Below are 24,202 nucleotides of genomic sequence, written 5' to 3' on the forward strand. Positions count from 1 at the left end.
TACATATGTAAGTGCCGGAAAAGATGAAGGTGTCCGGACCTGTGTTACTATGGTAGGAATGGTGTTTGACGATGAGTACGATGCTTACTATAATCACTTCAAATTTTTTCAAAAAGACTATGTTCTTTTACCCAAACACAAAACTCAACTTTAGATCTGATTTAAATCCAAAATTCAATTCTCGGATTCAAATTAGATCTGAAACCCAAGTTCAGATCAAAGTCAAGCATTTCAAACCCAAAATTCGAAATCGAGTTCAACCCAAAATTCGAAATCGAGTTCAAAATGACAAAATTTGAATTTATGAACGCCTCGCATGCACTGACCTTCATTTTGTTTTAAGTTCTTATTCTCACACCAAAACCTGTCTCTAAGCCTAAGTCTGCGCTAGAACGAGTCGACAACCGATTGAACCCAAATCGTATTTAAAACGATTTCGAAGTCTTTTAAAACCCAGACCCAACTTATTAATATTATATCACCTGGTTCTTTTTTTTGAGAGACTTGGGCAAGATGACCGTTTCTGTCCCACGCACAGGAGGGAGGGCAGCCGCCGACCACCGACAAGCTGCTACCCTCGTCCTGCCCAGCGACGTCTGCCAACAAGCTAAGTTCCAGCATTGCATGGCTCGAGCACGATGGCATCGTGGCAAGCGGTCGAGCTGCAGGCGTGCAGCTCTTTGCAGGCGACCGATTCTGGCAGAAGGTACCAAACATTGCAGGGAGTTGTCGGGCGTGCTTCCTCACTGCACCATCGCTGTAAGGGGTGAGGTTCTGATGGCAGTGCAGAAGGTGGGATGCAGCCAGTGGTTGAATGCATGACAAGCTAGCAGTGACAGGAGATGGCGTACAATAGGTCCTGTCCCCCGATGGTTCGTCTTTCAACAAGGCAGCACAAGCTTTAGGCGTGCAGCAGCAAAGTAGCTTTGGAGATGTCCGATAGAGGGCGTGGGTAGCAGCATGCGAACCAGGTCTTTCTTCTTCTATAGAACTCATTATCGACTGTAAATCAGGGGGCTTTAGACCTATCTTGAAAAAACTAAGGATCATCAGAGCAATCCATGGTCAATTTGAGTACAAATCAACTCCATTCCTCATTTGGAAACAACACCCTGTTTCCTGGAGAGGAGACTCTCTGGCAGATCTGTTTAAACATCCACCGCTGATTTCTCCGATGGTCTTTTGCCCTCCCAAAGCTCAGACCAGATCCTCTGCCTCTTGCGGTTCTGATGAGCCCAAGCTCGACCGGTGCCGTGACTCCAGCCGCCCATAATCAACAGAACTCTCGCCGCTAGTCTAATCCCTGCAGTAACCCTCCCCTGTTCGCACGAGGGAGGAAAGGGTGGCACTATCACCTCTAGTTACTAATCACTATGAAATTGCACTATATCACTGAAGTATGACGGTTCCAACTCACTGGAGCTCGATCGGAGAAGAGGCTGGAGTTGCCGAAATAGCAAGTTTTTCGGCTGCTGCCTATTTTGTGAGTGCTGGCAAGATGTCATACTACTGGGGATCTGATCTCACAAGAAGTCATAGAACACATAAATCTGAGCAAGGATAAAAAATCTGTAGAGGTGTGAAGCTGCCCCTGTCCTTCAACCTAGAGCACAGGACCTACGACAACCACTAGAACAGTTCATGTTCCGTGGCCTCTGCCACCCATTCCGCTGTGGTTTCTCTCTCTCGTTGGGTCCACAGTGTGCTTGACCTATCCACCTTTCCAACCATCCATAGCATGCCCAGATCTGAGCTGTGAACTAGGAGCAACGAGGCTGAGAACAGAACCTGTCCACTGGATATCTCAGACCATGGCTTCTGCGACTGCCGAGGCTGTTCCGCGGCCATTTTATCAGCGCTTTGCCATCCAATCTTCGCAAGCCACGGCGTACCCCAATCCGACCTCAGAGGAGGAAGCAGCGGCATCTGGAAGCTGCACTTGTCTCTCAGCATCAACAGGCATGACAACAAGCAGACCGGTCCTAGGGAGGAGCTTGCTACCTAGCCCTCTTCGGCTGAGACATACCAGCAACTTCCGGCTGACTAATCCTCTGTATTAGCCTATGTCTGAGGAGCTGAACTTACAAGGTACCCTGCTACTTCTCAAGGCACTGCATTGTCGGAAATATCCCTAGTCACCGGCAACCGCTCTAAGATCTTTCGAAGTAAGAATTCATCTTTTAAATCATTATCATTAGAGGTACGGGACCAATATCTCATTCTATTTCTTTTCCTTATTTTCTCTCTTCTTCATCTCCCCACGACCATATGATATAGCTTTCAAATCTCTCTTTTGGAGTCAGGAAGTTATTCTTGAGTGTACCAGGAGCATTAGAAAATGAGATGATATTTCATTTTATGATTGAAACATGTTCTCTTTTTTGCTTGAATGTTGTTTCTTTTTGAGATATTGTTCATGCATAATTGCTTAATTTTTCCTATTTATATGTGAATGCACGGCAAAAATGATAGTGCAGTTTGGGATTTTATCTTTATTCTTATGTTAATTTTTGACGTTGAGATTTGTTCAACCCGAGAAAACCTTCACGAAGATGTACATGCTAATATGCATCCTCATGTCATTATTGTGTTTAGTTTCCCTTTTAATCACCCAATTAGGAACCTTAATGAGCTCCTTATCATGTAGTTTGATTTTCTTCTATACCCAATGCTGGAAAATATTCCCTTGTAACAAACAAGATATTAATATATTATGTTAATATATAAAAATATTTGAAATCATGGTTTCCAAAATATTTTTGAATGAACCTTCTTTAATGCAACATTGCAGACTTAGCTTAGGCTTTTACTTGAGCCCAAGCTCCCTTCCGGCCTACATAAAACTTGAAGTCAGACATTTTAAGTTATTTCTTGTTTTTTAATCTTATGAAGACACATATGTATATACATGTTATATACGTATATGTACACATGATGATTTTCTTCATCTTTCTCTTTCTACGTTTCCACATTTTATTTTACAAATTTTCATATACACAAGAATGTGTTTATATACGTGTTCTATTCTCTCTCTCTCTCTCAAAAATCTCCCTTTCTCTTCAAATCAATATCCTTTTCCTTTTGAACTTTCATATATGTGTATATGTAATAGTATGTACACGTATATGTGTATCTTTCTCTATCTTTCTTTCTTTTTCTCCTTCTTTTAAGAGTTTTCTTTTCCTCTCTATTTAAATTAAGACTTTATTTTTAAAAGCTTATACATACATACATACATACAAAAATATGTATCTCCCCCTCTTTTAAAATCTTTCATTTAGTGATATTCAAAATCTGTTTCTCTTTCTCTTTCTCCATATTCTTCTTGTGATTAAGCCTTTATTTTTTCCATTCTTTTAAACATATTTCTCTTTCAAGTTCTTTTTATTTACCGACTTCATCAAGACCAAAACTCAAGTAATGACCCAACGTTGGATTCATGCTTGATGGTCTACAACTCCATTCAATTTTACAAAACTTTTTTTTTTGTAATAATATTTATGACAATCTCATAAACAAAAATGAGAAACTTGGATGTATGTGATGGTAGAAATGCTTTTAGATGAATGTTATGGTAGGAATGAATTATTCCCTTCTAATCATATAGGATTAATGCATTCATACTCACTTAACATCACTTATAATTACAAGCACCTCTCCAAAAGAACTTAAGCAAAATGAGATAGAGCTCTAATTTGGTGGCAACCGAATTAGAGTAAAACCTCAAACCTACTTAAAGTCTTAAGATAACACCAAAGTATTTTCCAAAAGATGATTTTCAAATGTTTCCAAACAATATTTGTAAAGATTTCTCAATTCAAGTTTTTCTCAAATCAAAATGTTTTAGATTCTTCTCAAGTGTTTCTTCAAAAACTTTTTCAAAAGTTTGAAACATCAAATCTTCAACATTTTCTCAAACACAACACTGCATTTAAAATAAAAAAGATATTTAAGCCAAAATGAAATGCATCAAGGATAATCATAGCCCTTGGATCGATTACCCCTGGTAAAGGCACTAGGAATGGTCGATCCTCGTACTGACGGGCGAGTCCCTTACTCTCTCATTTTCAAACAAAAACTCATTTTTTTGGAGCACTTCAAAACCAAAAGAAATTTTGGGGATGCAAACACTTACATATTTTATAATTTTTATACTTTGGGACATGGATTTAGAGTTAAAAAGTGAATAAGTGATGAAAATGCACATGACATCATTGTGAGAAAGTCATTTGTTTGTTTGAAGCAATGTCGTAAGAAACCTAATGAAAGTGTAAAAAAAGTAGGGATTAATACAAGATGTGATTGTGTAGTCAAATTTGTGTTGGGAAGGCTTCCCAATAAAAAAATACTATGTCCACACATTCACAGATAACCACAATCATCCCTTGGCACCTCCTTAGTCTTATGTTGAGGTTGTATCACAAGGTGCAACCAATGGTGAACTAGTTGACAGTGCTGACATTCTACCTAGGAAAATTTATATTTATTTCATCAAAGTATATGGTTGTCAGGAGAATGTTTCATTCACACCCATAGATTATAGAAACCACTTAAAGAAAAGGAGATCAGAATGGAGAAGTAAAACCCATGTTAGATTACTTGGATACAAGATCAAGCAAACACCTAAGTTTGTGGAAGTGAACCACGACTCTCAAAATTGTCTACTTGGAGAACATGATGAATGATTTGAGTGTAAATATCATATTCAACAAGTTAGGGGTCCATGTTGTCAACTATCATGGAGTGATACATACATCAAAAGGTTTAAAGAAAAAGCTAGGATATGATATCAATCAATATGTGACTAAAAGTGTATTGGAGAATACTGGCAGAAGAAAGAAGAAGAAACAACTAAGTGATCACAGGAACAACCAACCAAACTGCCGAATTATGTAAAAGTGTAAAATCATAGGGTTGAAATATTGATAACATCCCACCTAATGCACAAGTTATATCTAAGCTGCAGTTTTATTGACCTCATCAAAAGCTTTGATATTTACTTTTATTCTTTATGCAAGCATATCATAACATGAGAAATGTTTGACTATCATAGAGTTGTGTGATTTTGTATCATCTCCAATAAGAATCTATGGAAAACAAGAACCATGGTCATGTTTCTTCATTGAACAGTCATCATTTTTGTTCTGGTAATAAAGCCAAGCTTTTCTTAGAAGAATTATCTAACTGTGTATGATTTTCTAGTTTTCAGTGTTATTTGCACATAGTTCATTCAATGAAACACACATAATAAAAGGAAACACACATACGAGGAAGGTCTTTGTCTCTTAGATCCAGGGCTTGGTGAGTGCGACAATGTACAAGACGTTATGATAGGGAGAGCGATGGTGTAGCCCTGTCCAAATGATGCCAGCCCTTTTGGCTTCTTTTCAATAACTAACGCTTTAAAACTGATCTTCCAGTCCAATGTGACTACATCGTATGCCATGAGACAATATGCCTGTGATATTAATAACTGTGAGAATATCTAGGAATGTGATACAAATACTACCAAACTTGTACGATTGTGAATGAGATATTGCATATTATAGCCATCTCATCGGTTTGATGGATGCATTCCCATATATGAGTAAGAGTCCAAGTTCCTACGTTTGAATGTCTGCATGATATTTCTGTTGGATATTGAGGACAACTGCAAGGATTTAACTTCATATAGTAGATGGTCCGATAATGAGCCCGATAGTGCTGGAAACTGCAAGGATTGCAAGTGTTTGTGAGACCGATATTGCATATGATATTGTCTGTTTGGCATTGAGGAAGATTGTTTGTGTAATAGTCTTGGCGAAAATGAATATGTATTCTATTTGAAATAATACAACAATCCATACATGGTCAACATAATGGTGGATTCTTCTTGGAGGAAGAATCTACATAAGTACCACACACTTTTCGCTTTTGTTATTCAATCGACAAATGATAGTAGTCCCATTGGAGATAGCTCGTGACATCTTCCTATGTAAACCTTGGCTTATGCCATTTGTGTAAATCTTCCATGAAGTTCATCACAACCACACCACAATCATAATAGTTGTTTTGATATGGACATTCGATCGGAAACATAATGTAATCGATGATAGGTTGAGCTATCCATTTTTTCATGAAATCATACTATCAAACATGATGAAAGCATACTATCAAACATGTATTTGAACATGAAATGTAGACTGCTCAATGTTATAACCATTAATATGGATACCATTACGCACGCATTGTATGTTTGTTGCTCAGGGTCAATATGGGTAAGCAAATTGTACATATATGGATGTTTCTTCCTGTTGATGATATATAGCACCCAATATTTGGGTTCAGACCACACATAAGGCATAATGAGCTGGATGGACATGCAGGAAAAAAACAATTAATGAAAACAAAAGTGCAGAAAATCAAAAGTAGTTTAGAGACATACCATTTTACAATTGACAACACTCACATAACCTGGACAAGTAGAAATTCATTGCACAGTGTTGTCCTAATCAAAGACTGTTCTAGTTTGTGTAATTAACACTTCAAACAAATATTGTAACAACAAGAGAAATGTTTTATGAAATCTACCTTGATCAGAGATGGCATTATTATTCTAGTGCGATCTCTCCGAGAATCTTCAAAAATGTTCATGAACTCATCAAGAACCTACATAAGAACATACCTAGCAGGCACCTTGGATATAATGGTCACTGTTAAATATGGTGTGAAAATAAGTACCTCGTCACTGATCTCTTGTTTATGCTGGAAATCCTTTTAAAGGATTCAACCAGCTCAACATCAAGGTACAGAATAAACACTATTGATGCCTCTACACATTGGGCACACTCCATTGTGCCTTCTTCTTCCCTCTATGGGTGTTCATTTCTCTGTTTTACCCCTTCTACTTGAGAAACACTGCTTCTATCCTTCTTGCACATTATGTTGGTTTATTCCTTCCTTTGTCCAGTTCGATTGGTTGTGTGACTTTCCTTTGTGTTCTGGCTGTGGGGGCATCTATGGTCACAATTGCCTTCCTCCTCTTGAAGTTAGTTATATGCACATGCCTGTCCATGACTCTTTTTTCCTCATTTGCATTCTTCTAGTCCCACACTTCAAATGGGGACAAGAGACTACTATAATGTTTCTTACATGAGTCACATTGTTCTAAATCCCGATGCAGGCATCCTTTTTAAAACCATACAAAAAAACATGCTACAACAGCCACTGTTAGATCACGTCTAATCTTCTTGCCCGTACTCTAAAGGCACAATGCATACTCTGCCATCGTTATTGTGTAACAACATTTTCAGTTGGATGAAAGGTGTTATCAGTGTATTGAGCATACTGTAAGGTACGTATTGTGCAAGGCTATGTATGTTCATTTATCAGTTGCTTTTCTTTCATACTTTCGAGTTCATGATCACAAGTATGACCATCTACTCAAGTTTTGTGTACAAAGTTTGAGTTGGTTATTACATCCACGAAGAGCCATTGACTGGTTTGGTTTACACCCTAACAGCGAAGATGATCTCCAGTTAACCAGTTGAGTTTCGGGCCAATGTTCCCAAAGGTAAAACATCGAAAAACAAGATTAGACTAAGAATTTCCCAATATCCTCTGTGATTGAGCATACAATCACCTTTCACCTTGTCCAAACCACATGTTTAACCAACACCTTAACATAATCCCTATGGCCATTTGACCGATCTTCATCAACACAATTAGAGTTCTTCCATATCATAGCTTGAGGAGCATGCATCAAAAAACATGATGAGACTCAGAATTGATCTTTATCGGCATCTATCGAGCATACAATTGGCTTTTGCACTTTTCCAACATGATAACCATAAGGTTAGTGTTGTGTGATGCTATATTCGATCATTGATTGGTTACTTTGTTTTATACTTTCCAGTTCATGATCAACAAGTAAGACCATATGCTTGGTCTTCATGTACATAGTTTGAGTTGGATATTACATTAATGGAGAGCCGTTAACTGGTTTGGTTCACATTCTCACAGTGAGGATGACGTCCAGTTGAACGGCTGCATTGCAGGTCACTATTGAATAGAAATCAGGCTTAGGAAGACTGTTTGCTCTTATGTAAGTAGTTTAGTGCATCCCCTGAGAAAATACACCAAAAGACAGGATCGGATTCATGATCATTCAACATCATTTTCTATTGAGCATACCATCGCCCTTCTCCTTTTTTAAATCACATGTTTGATTGAAACCTTAAGGTGTAAGCCTTGCAACCATTTGATCGACCATCTGTGCAATTGGAGTTCTTCCGTCTCATAACTTGAGGGCGTGCAACAAAAAACATGATCAGATTCATGACCACTCTTCATTGGCGTGTATCTGGCAGACAATCTTTTCTTTTTTCACCAAATTTGTAAGGTTTTTGTGACGGTATGTATGATCCTTTCTTGCTTATTTATTGTTATCTGGCAGACAATCTTTTATTTCATGTTTGATTGCTTGCGAGGGAATGTACACTTCATTGGCGTGCATCCGGCAGACAATCTTTTTTTTCAACAATTTCGTAAGGTTTGTGCGATGGTATGTATGATACCATCTCGATTATATTTCTAATTATAACAAGCAATCAAATACAAAAATACCTGTTTTGCTTCTAATCGACATCAGTCAAAAAGAATATTTTTGCAGAATATAGTAAGACTGGAACTCCTTCAAATTCCCACAATTTGTTCCATCAGACAAATGCTCATAATGCTGCTAATTTTCACACATAACTAATTGCAACACCTATCAAAACTTTTGATGGCTAAAATCTAAATGTGCTCAAAAACAACATTATAGTGAACTCATTTTGTTGCCTAACCCAGCGCTTTGCCTCAACTACTACCTTGTCCACAATAAGCTTCCCAAAATATAAACAAAAGATATTGGTCATCCAATATGCCAAGATATACATATACATACATACATACATACATACATACATATATATATATATATATATATATATATATATATATATATATATATATATATATATATATATATATATAGAGAGAGAGAGAGAGAGAGAGAGAGACGATAAAATGGGAATCAATACCAAAATTTGGGGACAAGAAGTTCCCCAGTTACAATAACAAACACAAAAAACATAAGCAAAAAGATGAAATATACAATAAAATATACAGTAAAACAAAATAAGAGTGGTGGAAAGAGAATGAGGAGACGGAGCTGCACATTCACCGAGCTGCATAAGAAGGACGAAGTTGTAGCCGAATGGAAAAATGTACATCCCCTGCACAAGACTTGCCACAGACTCCGACGAAGAGAAGGTGCCCCTGAAGACCTTGTTGTTGTGCTCTTCCCAAATGTGCCACCAAGCTAAAATGAGTCACAACCTCCAGACACGACACCAAAAAACCGTCAGGCAGGGAGAAGGACAATAGAGAAAAAAAGACGAATGGAGGATTGATCTGTAAGACTACTAACAAGAGAAGGCCAGGAAGAGGCAAGAACACTAAAGAAAAAAGGGTAAGAGGTAAAAAGGTGGACCCGAGACTCAGCCACGGTGAGACAGAGGGGACACTGGTTAGCTAAATTGATGTCAAGGCACTACCAGTGGTCAAAAGTGTTGATGTAACATCAGTAAAAAAGAATACTTTTGCAGAATATAATAAGTCTGGAACTCTTTCAAATTCCCACAATTTGTTCCATAAGACAAATGCTCATAACGCTGCTAATTTTTACACATAACTAATTGCAACACCCGTCAAAACTTTTGATGGCTAAAATCTAAATGTGCTCAAAAACAACATTATAGTGAACTCATTTTGTTGACTAACCCACTGCTTTGCCTCAACTGCTACCTTGTCCACAATAAGCTTCCCAAAATATAAACAAAAGATATTGTTCATCCATTATGCCAGCATATACATATACATACATACATATATATTCTTGTCCCTCTATTCTTGTGAATATATCTCTAAATAATGATTTTGGCTCAGATTTTTTAAATGTGCCTCAAGTTTATCATGCAATTTCACATATCCCGATAGATATATACAGATTCCTTTTGGCATATATGATTATGCACAGCTGTCATTAAATAGAAATAAATTTCATTAAGCAGAAATAAATTAAAATTTCTATATCTGACAGCACATTCATTGCCAAATTTCACCGGATCTAATTTCTAAGGCCTTGCATCTGGATCATTAATAGAGTAGAAATAGATCTGTCGTGGCCTAATGTTTTTGAACATTTAACCACAGCTGGGTAACATTACAACCATAACTATATTGGGATTTTCCACTCTATCTAAGACCTAAATCTATACAAGTGATAAACCATATCGGCGACCACATCAGCACGACATTACAGTTTCTACATTTGACATAACTCTCATTAATGTTCAGTTCATACTGACCCTAAGCTTGTAAGTGGCTTCACCAGTAAGTCAAACTGCAACTCTAAACTCCCCTTCAATTTTAGATAATTGTTTTCCTAACAAAATATTATCTCAAAATGGGGCACAAGTGATGTGCTGTTGCTCTTTATGAAGAAACTTATGGATAAAAGTTGGTGACTTACTTGAAGGACCACTAAGTCAGTCAAATCTCTGCTGTTCACAATGACCATGATTGGAGACAGCCATCCATCTTCTGCATCCACTATGTCTATACACGACATGTTGAAATGACACACATTTTCCCAGAAAGGGATACTAGTGCCCCTTCTTCCATAGACAGATATAAACTGAACAAAAATATAGTAAGTGAACTAAAAAGAAGACTTTAATATAGGAAAGTATGAAATGATGCAAGAACACACTATGGTTGCATAAAATGATCAAGGACAAAGCAAGGTATTTGCTTGAGATGGAATCTACTGCTAAGGAGTTCTTTGTACAGAATTGCATGTCAATAGTTGTTTGGTGGTCAGCACCTTCTATGTTTGGTATGATAACTGAAACTTGGATGCCTTGAGCATGATTTAGCATCAACCTGACTACCAGAACTTACTAGCACACATGAGGAAATATAAATAACTTAAGACAACTCCAAAAATTACAGGTGAGTACTTAGTAGTGAAATTTCCTTTGTCTTCCAATCCTTGGCTGTTCTAATGAGTATCTCATTTTTACAACCATGTATTTGCATTTTATCTTTCTTGTCATGTGGTTTTCTTCCTTCTTATAATTTTGATATAATTAAGTTTCCAATGATATGCACATATATTGTTTGAACATGCATTACTGAAGGATGTGAAGCATATCTCTTCATCAAACATGTTCCACTTGTTAAATAATGAAGCTTGAAGGCTCAAAAGCATAGTGTGAGTAGTATCATGCACCGATAGAGAAGCTGCATGTCATAACCAGTCGATAGATATGCTACAAATATGTGTCTGATGTGGCTAAATTGCTGCCATCTGAATCTAATCTAAAGTGCTGACCATGGGATTAGCTCTTGGGTATCTTGGGTGAGAAGAATAGCTTCACACGGAAAGAGAAATGCATTGGCTTGAAAGTTGACATAGCCGAAGTTTTGAGAAGAGCAGCTATTATTGCAGAATCTAGAGTGCATGATCTAGAGAAGGAGATAGAGAGGCAAACTCAATAGAGAAATTGGTTGGAAGGTAAATTAGAAGAAGCTGCAAAGGAACCAGTTATATGTATAGAATACAGATTGCATCTTCATTTGTTATTTAACTTTATAAATTAGAAGAGTGCTTGAAGATATTCCTTTGTTATAACAGGGGTGAACAACGAGCCGAGTAACTCGAACTCGGCTCGTTAAAGCTCGGCTCAAATGCAAGTTCGAGCCAGCTTTTCTACTCAACGAGCCCAGTTCGAGTTGATTGTTCGGCTCGTTCATTTTATCGAGCCAAGCTCGAGTTCGTTTAAAGAAGCTCGCTTAACCCAACTCGGCTCGATAGGTTGGATATTTATGTGTTTCGTCATTGATTCATCTTCATTTTTTCGTCTTTTTTTCTCTCTCATGCTCGACCTCGAGGCTGTGCCTCTGCCGCTGCCCTTGGTACACCCTCTCTCTATCTACCGTGTTCTTCTATTTCTGCTTCCTCCTCCTCTTCTCCCACCCACAGACGGTCATCACTTTTTCTTCCTCCTCCTCTTCTCCCACCTAGAGACGGTTGCTACTTCTTCTTCCTCCTCCTCTTCTCCCACCCAAAGATGGTCGCCTGAGTCAAACATCTTCTTCCCATCCCAAACCCTAACCCTACTCCCAGCCATCACTGCAGGCCCTCCACCGTCCGATCCATCCCTCTGGCCACCATTGCCAACCTCGGCCCCGTCCTCCTTCGATTAGCACCGACATCCGGCGATTGGTGGAACGGTTGATGGCAACCAACAATGGTACTCTTTTCTCTCTCTCTCTCTCTCTCTCTCTCTCTCTCTCTCTCTCTCTCTCTCTCTAAATCAGTGAAAACATGGTTTCTGAAACCCTCTCTCCCTCAAGCGAGAGATGGGTCCTTTAGTGCTCTCTCTCTCTCTCTCTCATATTCTCTCAAACCTTCGCTCGACCAAAGGTCTGCTCTCTCATACCCTCGCTCGAGGGTCTGTTCTTGCTCAATTGCTAGAGCAGGTGTTTTGGAAATTGATACCGATTTTAGGTTTTGAGGCTTTCAATCGTTCTTTTTATTCTTTTAAATTTTTGTAACTTATGATTGTTCTTCTCCTTTGCAGAACTACCTTCTCCTACTGGCCTCTTCTTCCCCCTTCCACAGTAGCATCTGCTACTGCCGTTTTCTTCCCCCTTTCATTCTGCTACTAGCCTCTGCTACTGCCGTTTTCTTCCCCCTTTCATTCTGCTACTAGCCTCTTCTTCCCCCTTCCACAGTAGCATCTGCTACTGCCATCTTCTTCCCCCCTTTCACTTGCACAACAGAAGCATCCATCTTCTTCCTCCTTCCACTTTCACAGCAGAAGCATCTGAAACTATTGCCGTTCTCCCTTCCACAGTAGAAGTATCTGGAACAAGCAAATAATCGAGTTAAACGAGTCGGTCGAGTCAATCTCGAGCTTGAACATAATCAATCGAGTCAAGCTCGAGCTACCATTGTAAAGCTCGACTCGAGTTCGAGCCGAGCTCGAGCTGACCAAAACAAGAGTCGAGCCGAGCTCGGGCTCGACTCGGTTCGTGTTCAGCCCTATATATATATATATATATAGAGAGAGAGAGAGAGAGAGAGAGAGAAAGTTGCAGAAATCAACTGAGACCGAAGAATGGATGGAGCAAGAGTAAGGGGAGAGAGTGTCATTGAGAGGCTAGATATTTGGGATGAAACGACAAATTAAGGAGATAAGTCATTAACCTTGCAGACATATTTCAGACCGGTTCCCCAAACTGGTGCTAGGGACCTGTTCCTAGATCCAATCGATTTTTGTAGTGTGTCTCCAATCCTATCCAACTACTACTGCCTCCACACTATGTGATCACTTGTCACCTTCCCATACCATTTGTTTTCTTCCCAATCCTCTTTGGTAAGAGCTTGAGGAGGAGATCAGTGGCTGACTGGGTGACCAAACTCTTATAGACGAGGAGCCAGATCCTATGAATATCTCTATGTTAGCACCATCATCACCTCCTCATATGGATGCTAGTCATGATAGTCACGTGGAGACATATCAAACCATGACCATGAATTGCCATCCTTTGGGATCCAACCTGTTGTTGAGCTTCCTGTTCGTCAAGAGCATGACCAGAGCACATCCAGCACAGATCCAATAATAACTAGATCCATGGAAGGCATGAGGTTTCTAGAGTTTTACATGATAATTGTCGTGAGGATGTTGAACCTAATTCATATTAGGAGGACAATCTTGTTCCCAAGCGGGTCAAAGCTATGGAAGACTAAATTTCTACGTGTCACAAGAACCAAACATGGGCTGTAACTACCCATGGAAAGTTTAAAAACATAGCTTCAAAATGATGTATACAATAAAAAAAGAAACTGCAGATGGATTTGTGCGTGGTACAAGGCTAGACTTGTTGTTGCTAAAGCACATAGTCAAGAGGAGGGAATTAGCTACTCAATGACTTCCAGTCCTATTATCAAGTCTGCCATTGCAAGATCTATTCTTTCCAGTTTCTAAAGGATGGAACATTCAGCCATAAGATGGTGACAACACTTTTCTTCATGGTGTGCTCAAGGAAATTGTGAACATGAGCCAGCCTCGAAGCTTTGAACATAAAGCTTGTCCTCAGTATGTGTGCAAGATTCAAAGGCTGCATGATATATATAAATAAAGCATGCTTTGAAAAGTGTGTTTGAAAGACTTCAAAACTTCTCTCACCAACAAAAGTTATAGGAATCTCAATCAAATTCATCTTCATTCATGAATAGGGATCATGGAACAATAACTTATGTTCTAATCAGTGTTGATAACATTTTTATGTTTAAATGATCACCTTAAAAATACAATGTCCAGTAGATGAGTTTGCATGGGAATTCTGTATTCAGTATTTGGGCACCCTTAAGTTCTTTTGGGGCATAATAGCAATTAGATGCAATCATGGTTTGATGCTATTGCCATGGCTGTGTATCATGCATCTTCTTAAATAGGCAAAATGAGCAACTTCATGTAAAGCCCCGATTGTTTACCATATTTTTTTTTCTTTCAACACAATGCACCAATGAGTGACGACACAGCACATCAAAATAAAGCTGCACATTTTAAAACAACAATGGGTCAAATAATTTATTTATGCACAACAACTGTTCATGTGAAAGCAACTTTACATAGTTAAAATGGCCCCCATGAGAAAAATGGTTCAAAGACAAAACACTAATGTCTAACAAAAACAAGACATCAATAGATCAAAAACTTGATGTGCCAGCACGACTATGTACAAAAAGTCTCCAGTAGGTTATGAGTTGAGCCATTCTGATCAACCTTCTACCCCGTGTCCACCAAAACCTGAACAAGGAAAACGGAAGCTTGACCCTTCATATTATGACAACAAACCAAATAAATCCTTGACCTTCTAGGATAAGTGCTTTGATTTAAGCCCAAACATACAAAGAAAATATAATCACTTTCATATGATGACATGCATTCTCTTAAATAATCATTATAGTCCCTTTCATATTCCACAATATGTAGGAAGCTAACCAATTGTCACAAAGAATACACCTTATTAGTGGCATTCAATTCTTTCATATTTGATTCATTCACATTCGATTATTTAATTTACAGCTCCTGTTGGTGCAAAACACAGGCGCGTGCACACCACAACTGACCTCAAGCTGGAAGACTACCTCTACGGTGGCTTGAAGTACTAAGGATCCGTACACAATGTAGAGGTACAACGTTCCGCTCAAGAAGAGTATTCCAAGAAGAGTTGTTTGTCTTTCACTAGGACACACATGTTGGGAAGGTGGGAGTCCAATGCTCCAAGCACATCACACAATGATATCCAGGGCTTGCATCGAGCACAGGCAAGACTAGCGGTGACGGTGAAATGTATCCCAAACATATTGCCATAATCCACTGCCCTCAATTCAATTAATCTTTCTCAATTTATCAACAAGGACAAATTCACTTTGTGGTTGACTAAAGCACAAGGTTGGTTCACTTCATGAGTGTAATCGGACTCCAAACCACTTTTATAAAAATGTCATACATTCAGTTAGTACTCTTTGCTAACCGAACCACACTCTAAGGGTACCTCTATGCATTCAGTCGATTCAATCACATTATTTCACAATTGAAATGCACATAAAATCTCATAATGGTCAATCCACACAAAAACTTCACCCAACCACAGAGAGTAGCCATGATCCATGGTTGGCTTGTTGCTATTTTCAGCAAATATCAAGCTAGAATGCTCACTAATGCATAATTGGGTTCGAAGAGGTATTCGACTCGATATTCCATCTAAGTTGTCCCCAGAAGCTATAATTCCACCATGCATATGCTAGCCAGGGATCCTAATAACTTGCTCTTGGAAATGCGAAAGACAGTTCATATTTAGTACCAGGTAGGGATTTACCTCGAATGTCGTCATACCTTTCCACAAACACCATAAATCACCTTGAGCACTAGATCATGTCGCTCTGGTATGCTTGATGCTCGTAGTCTACATGAAGAAACTCAAAACAATAAGTTTTTCATATATTTTGCTCAAAAAATCTATTAAGGTAAGAAATAGGACTATCAAGTCAAATGTTGTCGATCCTAGAAAGTGTCGAGATGTTGAATCTGCTAGTAGGACCTTCCTTTAAGTGTTTCCATACTTACAAGGTCGTAATAAACCAATCTCAACACCAAGTCTCCCATTCAGCCAATGAGTTTTATACTTCTCAACTCACCTTATAGTCAAGGCTCGAAAGGAAATCTCAAGTATAGTTTTGACTTGACAGTTCACACTAAGTTATCAGCAGTTACGAGTTGCCATCTAGCAACATATACACATTTATACATATATGTTATTTACTTCATGGGGTCCCTTTTGCTTAACCGGTGCACGTTCATAAGAGCCTTCGTCCACTTTACATCAAACATGATTTACCCCCAGTTCGTCGATCGCAAGTATAACCTCATATTACTAACCACAGTTTACACTTACAACTTGCTAGCCCCAATCAACTATGGGGCGCACAACTGGGGTCACTAAGCATGAATCTTTCCTAAGAAATTACTAAGTTCATATCAATTAATTAGACACCGAATTCTAGACGGCTAACAATCTATTAAGGCATCACCAATGCACTTAAGCTTATCTATCAACAATCCAATTATGATGCAATACTAGTCTACAAGCAAGATCATACAACTAATCAAATCAGCTAGAAAATAGCATTTCTTTCGCGCCCTATTGTATGACCAACTATAATAACTTGTACATTCAGTCTTCTATCAAATTGTAAATTTAACATGCAAGTCAACTTAAGTACTCTCTCCTCACATGCATTGCAATATCCAACAAAAGATAACATGGATCAATGCCTTGTTAAAATAGTCCTAAACCTCCTTGATATTATAAAAATCTATACCGTTCTCCCTAAACATTTTAAATATAAGTCCAACATGCTGGAAAGATCATCATCTACATTTTTGGGGTAAATATTCATTAAAATTAGATTTTCTCAGCTGTGCTCACCCTTCCTATGACACCCCAGCTAACATAGGCATCCCTAGCAGCTATAGTGAATGCTTGGCCAACTGCCAAAACCGGAAGGCAGTCAGTTGCCACCACTCTCAACTTCTCTATTTGTTAGGAAAATTAGGAAATCATATTCCCCAAACTACAACAACCCACCATGATCAGCAAGAGAACGAGAGTGACCATACGAAAGAGAGGGAGAAGTCTGACATGAGGGGGAGAGAGTAATGTCAGATAATAGAGTAATACTGTGCGTTTTGAGAGGGTACATACAAAATAAAAAGAGGGAGGGAGCATGTGGAAAAGAGAGAGAAGATAGGAGAGGGAGGCGAAGAAATAGGAATGAACTTAGTTGAGCTCGGATAAACAAAGACTAGAAGGGAGAGACCTTAGGAGATAGTGTAGGAGAGTGAGTGGGTGAGTGAGAGAGAGCCATAGAAAAAACAAAAGAGAGCATAGAGAAACTATGACAGCAGAAGAGTGAAAACAAAGGAAGATAGTGAGGGAGAGAAAGCTCAGGAGATTGAGACAAGAAGTGCAGAGAGAGGGGGAGAGTTTAGGTAAGCAATGGAAAGAAATTGAGAGAACGAGGGAGAGAGAAAAGAAAGCGTTGTTACCATTTTTTACGCCTCCTTTTTCCTCTATTCTCTTCCTCAACCTCTTCTGTTTCTTCTTCTACGGCTCATCCTCCTCCTTTGTCCTTCTTCTTGCTCACTTCTTCCTTCTCCCTTCTCTGTTTCTTTTTCTCCATTGCTATACCCCAAAGCACCAAGAGTGATAGAGCCCTCAGTCGTCGAGCTCCTCTCAAGACGACAAAGGTCTCGGGCCATGCCTGGAACCTATTTCAGACCCAACCACACCTGCTGCACAAAAATATCACATGTATCCTAACTCCCTTAATAAATTTTGTCCTCGAAATTTAGAACATACCTCATTGTGAGAACAAGTGCTGGTACTTCTTTTGCGTGACAGCCTCGAGTTTCCTTGTGCACTGTTTCAACCAAGGGTGTTGTCATTCTTCCTTCATTGGAGAAATCCTCTTTGTGCGAAGTACTTGTTCTCTTTGATCCACAATTTTGATGGGTTTTGCTTCCATCATCAAATCATTTTGCACCTGAACACTTTGAAAATCAATCACATGTGATGGATCTGGCACACACTTTTGATGCATGAAGACCTGAAAAACGTCGTGAACATGACTCAACTCTCATAGTAGCACCAATCTACATGCATCTCTCACTTTCTCTAATATGCAATATACCTCGGGTTCAACTTTCCCTCAATACTAACTCGAAAAACGTCCTTAATAGATTAACTTTTAAAAAACACATGATCACCAACCTCAAATGCCAACCCTCTACACCAAATATTAGCATAACTCTTCTATCAACTCTGAGCTGTCAATCACTTCTTCTTTATCAACTATACTTGGTTCGTATAATGCTACAAAACCAAAGGGTTTTCGATCTATTTATCATTGGTCAAATAAGTTTGCAATTTGTAATGCCTATAATGCCTTAAAAGGTGTCATCCCAGTGTTAGAGTGATAACTATTGTTATATGCAAACTCTACCAATTTCACATATCTATACTATGTTCCTTTCTAGTCTATAATACAAGCACGTCATGTCCTCCAAGGTTTGGATGGTCCTTTCAGACTGCCCATTTGTTTGGGGGTGAAATCTTGTGCTTAGCTTACACTTGATACCCAATGGCATTTGTAGTTGCCCCAAAGACCTTAAGCATTGTAAAATATGTAAGTGTCGGTTTCATCATGGAACCACATTCCTACTGTAGGAACTTCACCAATTCCCACACATGCATATGCAATATTATCGTTCATTAATTCATAGGGACAATCATTGGGAAACATGTTTTCCTGTAAGCATTAAGTTGTAGGCAATGAACACTGATTTTCTTCGTCATATTCACATTCTTCTACTGCCGAATCAGATTGTTTACTGCTGCTTTCAAAGGATGATGAAAGGGATACAACCAAGCTATTTGTAGTGCATGAGAATCAATGGTTAAGATCACACACATCAGAAAAGTGCAATGCAGTGAGTGAGAGTTGAGATAAGTTGTGCGATAATGTGGCATAAGTATGAGCGATAATATGTGTACGACAAAATAATAATAGCGTTTGCGACCGTATTGGAGAAAGTGTATGTGGTGAGTGTGTGAACCGTAGATAGATTCATCACTGACCACCTATGTGATAATATGTGGGATAGTGTCGTACCTATTGGCTGTATGTTTTCTTCTTGTGTGCAAGTAGCATTGAGCTTCATAGAGAGTGGAAGCACTCATTTGATTTCTTCAAGGTGTCCATCCGTCAAAAAAAAAATTGAACCCTGCAAAATACATTGGCATTGTAAAAATATCAAATGCACACAAAAAAATGAAATGATCAACTGTGATTGGGGGAACATATATATTCACTTCTACCTTGCTTTTTTTGTCTCATTCCTCACCCACGAGCTCTACAGCTGTTCTTTTCTTTTTTTCTTTCCAACCTTCTCACGATTTCTGCTTGATCACCAAATTTTCTTCAGTCTGAGTTTTACATAACAAGCCAAAGGATAAAACATGAAAATACAATTAGTTTTGTGCATCGATGCACTAAAAGGGGATGACCAACTTGTCTTCAGCTCGAGTTTTGCATAACAAGGCAGAGGGAATTATAGGAAAACGTATGTTCTATGCATTCGTACACTAAAAGGGCATTAAGGTCAAGACGATAAATTCTTCTTTTTATTGTGTTTGTACACCAAAAGGCATTTAAGTTAACGCAATAAATTCTATCTTTAATTGATGACAATATTGGAACCTAATTTAAAATATCTGATACCACGTGGCAGCATCATAAGGTTGTGCATGGAACTTTCGTACACACACCTAGCTCTCCTTCCTATCTCTAACCTCTCCTTTTCTCTCTATCTATTGTATGCTAACATCACGTGATGGGGTAGCTACAGGTGCTGAAAGCGCTGGATGTGACCAAGACACAGTTGTACCACTTCACGGCCATCGTCATCGCCGGTATGGGTTTCTACACCAATGCCTATGACGTTTTCTCCATTTTCATCGTTACAAAGCTCCTTGGATGCATTTACTATGAAGATTGCAGAAAACCAGACCACCCAAAATTGGTTCCCCCAATGTCAATGCCGCTGTGAATGGCATTGCCTCTTTGGCACTCTTGCAGGTCACCTCTTATTTGACTGGCTGATCGACAAGATGTGGAGTAAGAGGGTGTACGGAATCACCTTCATCCTTAGGTTTGCTTGCTCCATCTTTATCGGCCTGTCCTTTGGGAAGTCCGCCAAGGCTGTCTATGCTTCTTTCGATTTTGGATGAGCTTCAACATCGGTAGGGACTACCCACTCTCCACCACCATCATGTCCGAGTATGCCAACAAGAAGACCACAGAGACCTTCATAGCCGCTATCTTGGGCATTTAAGTTTTGGGCATCCTGATCGGCAGGATCGTCTTCATCGTTGTCTCAGCCGCATTCATGAACCGTGAACCTCTGCAAGAAAGAAAGCCCTAGGGGTGAACAACGAGTCAAGCTACTCGAGCTCGACTCATTAAAGCTCGGTTCGTAAACAAGTTTGAACCGAGTAATTTGCTTAACGAGTCAACTCGTTCAAATAATCGAGTCAAGTTCAAGTTTTCTGATTTCAGACTGTTAAAGCTCTACTCGGGTCGATTAATGATGTGTAGCGCCCAACTCGTTTCTTAATTAAAAAATCGGTTTCGGAATCCTTTGTCTCGGTTTGCCATTTTGTTCTCAATTGTTTCAAAAATGTTTTCCCCCCAATGTAGAAACCTTTATTTGTAAGAAAGCCCTTCACCCTTCAATTTCAAATGGTTTCAAGCAAGGCACCGCCGCTTTGATCTCCCCTTGTTGATCAGGACTGTCGGCGTTGGGTTCTGCCATTCCAGTGAACCTGGTGGAACACCGGCAGCTCTCTCGTCGCAATGAGCTAGTGAGTACCTCTTTGCCCTTTTGTTCTCTCTATCGTATCAAAATTTTGTTCCCCAAATGAAACCCTCATAAGTTTGTTACTCTGCATCATCCTTCAAGGTTTCAGGTGAGCACCGCCGCCTTCAACCGATCTCCCCTTGTTGTCGAGGACCGTCGGCATCGGGTTACGCCTTTCCAGTGACCCTGGTAGAACATTGGCAGCTCTCTCATTGCAGGTAGATATGATACGATTGTAACGTTGAAGCTTCATTCATCATATAGATAGATGATTGTGATTTGTGGGTTACTCCTCTCCTTATGTTTCTTCCTTGAGCATTTGTCTATCTGTCATGTCTCTGAACCATTTTCATGTGGTTAGAAAAGAGATTAGTTGGTGATGTTTTATTGGAATGAAGCTCTCTCTCTCTATCTGCTATTAAATTTCTATGCGTTTAGCCATTATGTTTCTTGAAGTCTCCTCTCTGGTGTCTTATATGAGAAATGAGTAAAACAGTCCCAAAATGAGACCGGCTTTTCAAGTCTCTTTCCCTGCCAAGGATTCACCAATCTCGTGAATATACTTGCAATGGAACTTAATGGAAGGTTAACCCGTAACATGCATGAGAGAATGAGGTTTTAGGTTGCTACACTGCCATTACATTTTACATCAATCCTGAATTATTTTATTGTCAGCAGTCTTACCATGCTGCCAATGTTCGCGAACGTCACTTGTTGGCTATGTTAGTTGCCACCTACCATTGCAAAAGGGAAATTATAAGAGCTCAGTGGAAAGCCTAGCAGAAGGTCAACCATCAGACTCTTAGAGGCAGAACCAATAGTATTCGAGCAAGATTAGAGGAAAACAGGCAATACTATGTAATCTACTTTCTTGCTTGAGGCACAGAAAGTGGCTTACTCACCATGTCGCGAAAACAGATAGTGGAAGATTACTAGGCTGTAATCAAGATCAATAGATAAATTCTATGCAATCAAGATCAACACTTCATGCTAAAGTATGACACTTAAACATGATATCTAAATATAGTTGATTTGAGCTAATTTTATTTGCATGGTGGATCTGTTCATTTTGCAGGACCAACAGAACTTGCTATCTCAGAAAAGTCAGTCTCAAAGTGAACCTGTCAAAATCACACTACATGATTTCTTAGCTTGCAAGTTGTTCTGAGTCCTTTGGTTTTTCCATGTTTAGTTTCTCTTTATAGTTATGTTACCTAACAAAGGTATCATATGAATCAGGATACTTGTTACAATCTTAATTGTGTAATTCTCATGGAGAGACAGAGTGACAGATATTAGTTTCTGGATCAGCATGTCATTAACTACTTGGATATTTATGTTGTCTGACTTCTTTTTTATCTTACAATGGTTGTATAACATCAGCTGAGACTGTGATGCTTCAACAGCAGTGCTTGCAAGAGTTTCTTTCTCCTTTATAATCAAAGAAAAAGTCTGTTATAGTTTTTGTGTCACCTCAATCAAGAGCATCATTAGCAAACCAAGGTTTCTATCGCAGCCGAAAGCAAACCAAGGTTCTTTTTTTTAGTTAATTTCTCATTGCAAAGATTCTTTCAGAGGTTCCAACTATTTTGTCTAGGCTTATTTGTTTCATGCAACAACATATAATTTGTACTTAGTTTGCAACTAAACATGTTTGCAATACTATAGCAAGGAACTTCTTAAGTTAGTGGAGTCAACACTCTCAAAGGGTGCTCGACCAAGTGGCCAAAGAAAGGTTTCTGATTCTATTGGTGAGTCTTTTTTTCTTACCATATCTGGTTATTTAGCTACCTGTTAATTATTTGAACACTTCATCTACAAGCTCCCCGACCAAGAGGTGAGTATTGTTACTAAATATGACAGTCAAGAACTTTAGCATTTCATGAATAAGATTTCATATTCTCTTAGATTGAAATGTGTTTCCGTCAAATTTCATGTTCAAATAGGAGAATAGCTTGAGCAGAAGGGAAAATTACTTGTTTGAAGAATGATAAATTTAGAAAGAAATATAACTGATAAGGGCAAGCAAGTATGTGATTCGAGACAAAGCTCAGATGATGTCTCAATCAGAGTACATTTCTCTAATGAAACTCCTATGGATTCGTAAGACACTGAAAATGAAGGAGTTTCAATAGATGCTCATGGAGCACGTGTAAGTGGTGCAAGAAGATCAAGAGCAAAGACTTCTACAATATGGAATGATTTTGACGAGTTAATTATAAATTGTATGAAAAAAAGAAAATGTAAGTACTGCAGTACACTATTTATGATAAGTACAGGAGGATCTACATCATCAATGAGAAGACACAAATGTTTGACACGTTTTGCTAACAAAAAGCAAGCGATTTTAAGTTTTAATCTCGAAATACTTCAGATGTCACGAAGAAGCTTATAGAAATGGGTTCCAACTTCGATGCTCAATCCATAAGAGAGATAATTGCAAAATTAGTGGCAATAAAGCAGAAGTGGAAATGATAAAACAATCTTTACAAGATGTTTATGAAACTTACATTCAAAGAAATGAAGTAGATGCCAACATTTCTACCATATCAACTAATTCCTTCAGTATTCAAGGTCGAGAGACTCGAGACACACCACGCGGTGGAAGAAAGCTATTTTTTAAGTTCGTAGGTAAAGCTGAGAATGTTGCTTTTCAAGTCACCAAATCTGAGATAGACACATATTTGGAGGATTGATTGATTAAGCATGACGATAATGGTGATGAAGATTCTTTTAATATTTTGTAATGGTGGGAGGATAAAGAATCCAAGTATCAAATTCTTTCACAAATGGCATGTGATCTGTTGTCAATTCCAATAACTTCTATTGCTTCAGAAAAAACTTTTAGTACAAGAGGTCGCATTCTTAATGATAGTTGTAGTTCATTGATACCAAAAACAATTGAAGGTTTGGTTTGTTTGGATAATTGTGTAAAGAATGCTGGATGCATGAAGTGTTAACAAAAGTAAGTACTGGAACAAATTGTATTCATTAAATATTTTATGAATCATTTGTTAATTGACTATATGTATTTCTTTCAGGTTGAGGATGAATCAAGTGAATATGTATCATTAGAATGATTCAAGTTGCCTCTTGGTAATGCTTGTTTTTTCTCTTTT

The 24,202-nt window shown here is 38.6% G+C and overlaps 1 pseudogene; it reads left to right on the forward strand.

Annotated features, from left to right (window-relative positions):
* The first annotated feature begins 1,811 nt into the window (after positions 1-1,811).
* On the forward strand, positions 1,812-20,648 carry LOC116265254 (low affinity inorganic phosphate transporter 1-like; annotated as a pseudogene).
* Positions 20,649-24,202: the final 3,554 nt, after the last annotated feature.

The sequence above is a fragment of the Nymphaea colorata genome, chromosome 12 (assembly GCF_008831285.2).
Source record: "Nymphaea colorata isolate Beijing-Zhang1983 chromosome 12, ASM883128v2, whole genome shotgun sequence".
NCBI lineage: Eukaryota > Viridiplantae > Streptophyta > Magnoliopsida > Nymphaeales > Nymphaeaceae > Nymphaea > Nymphaea colorata.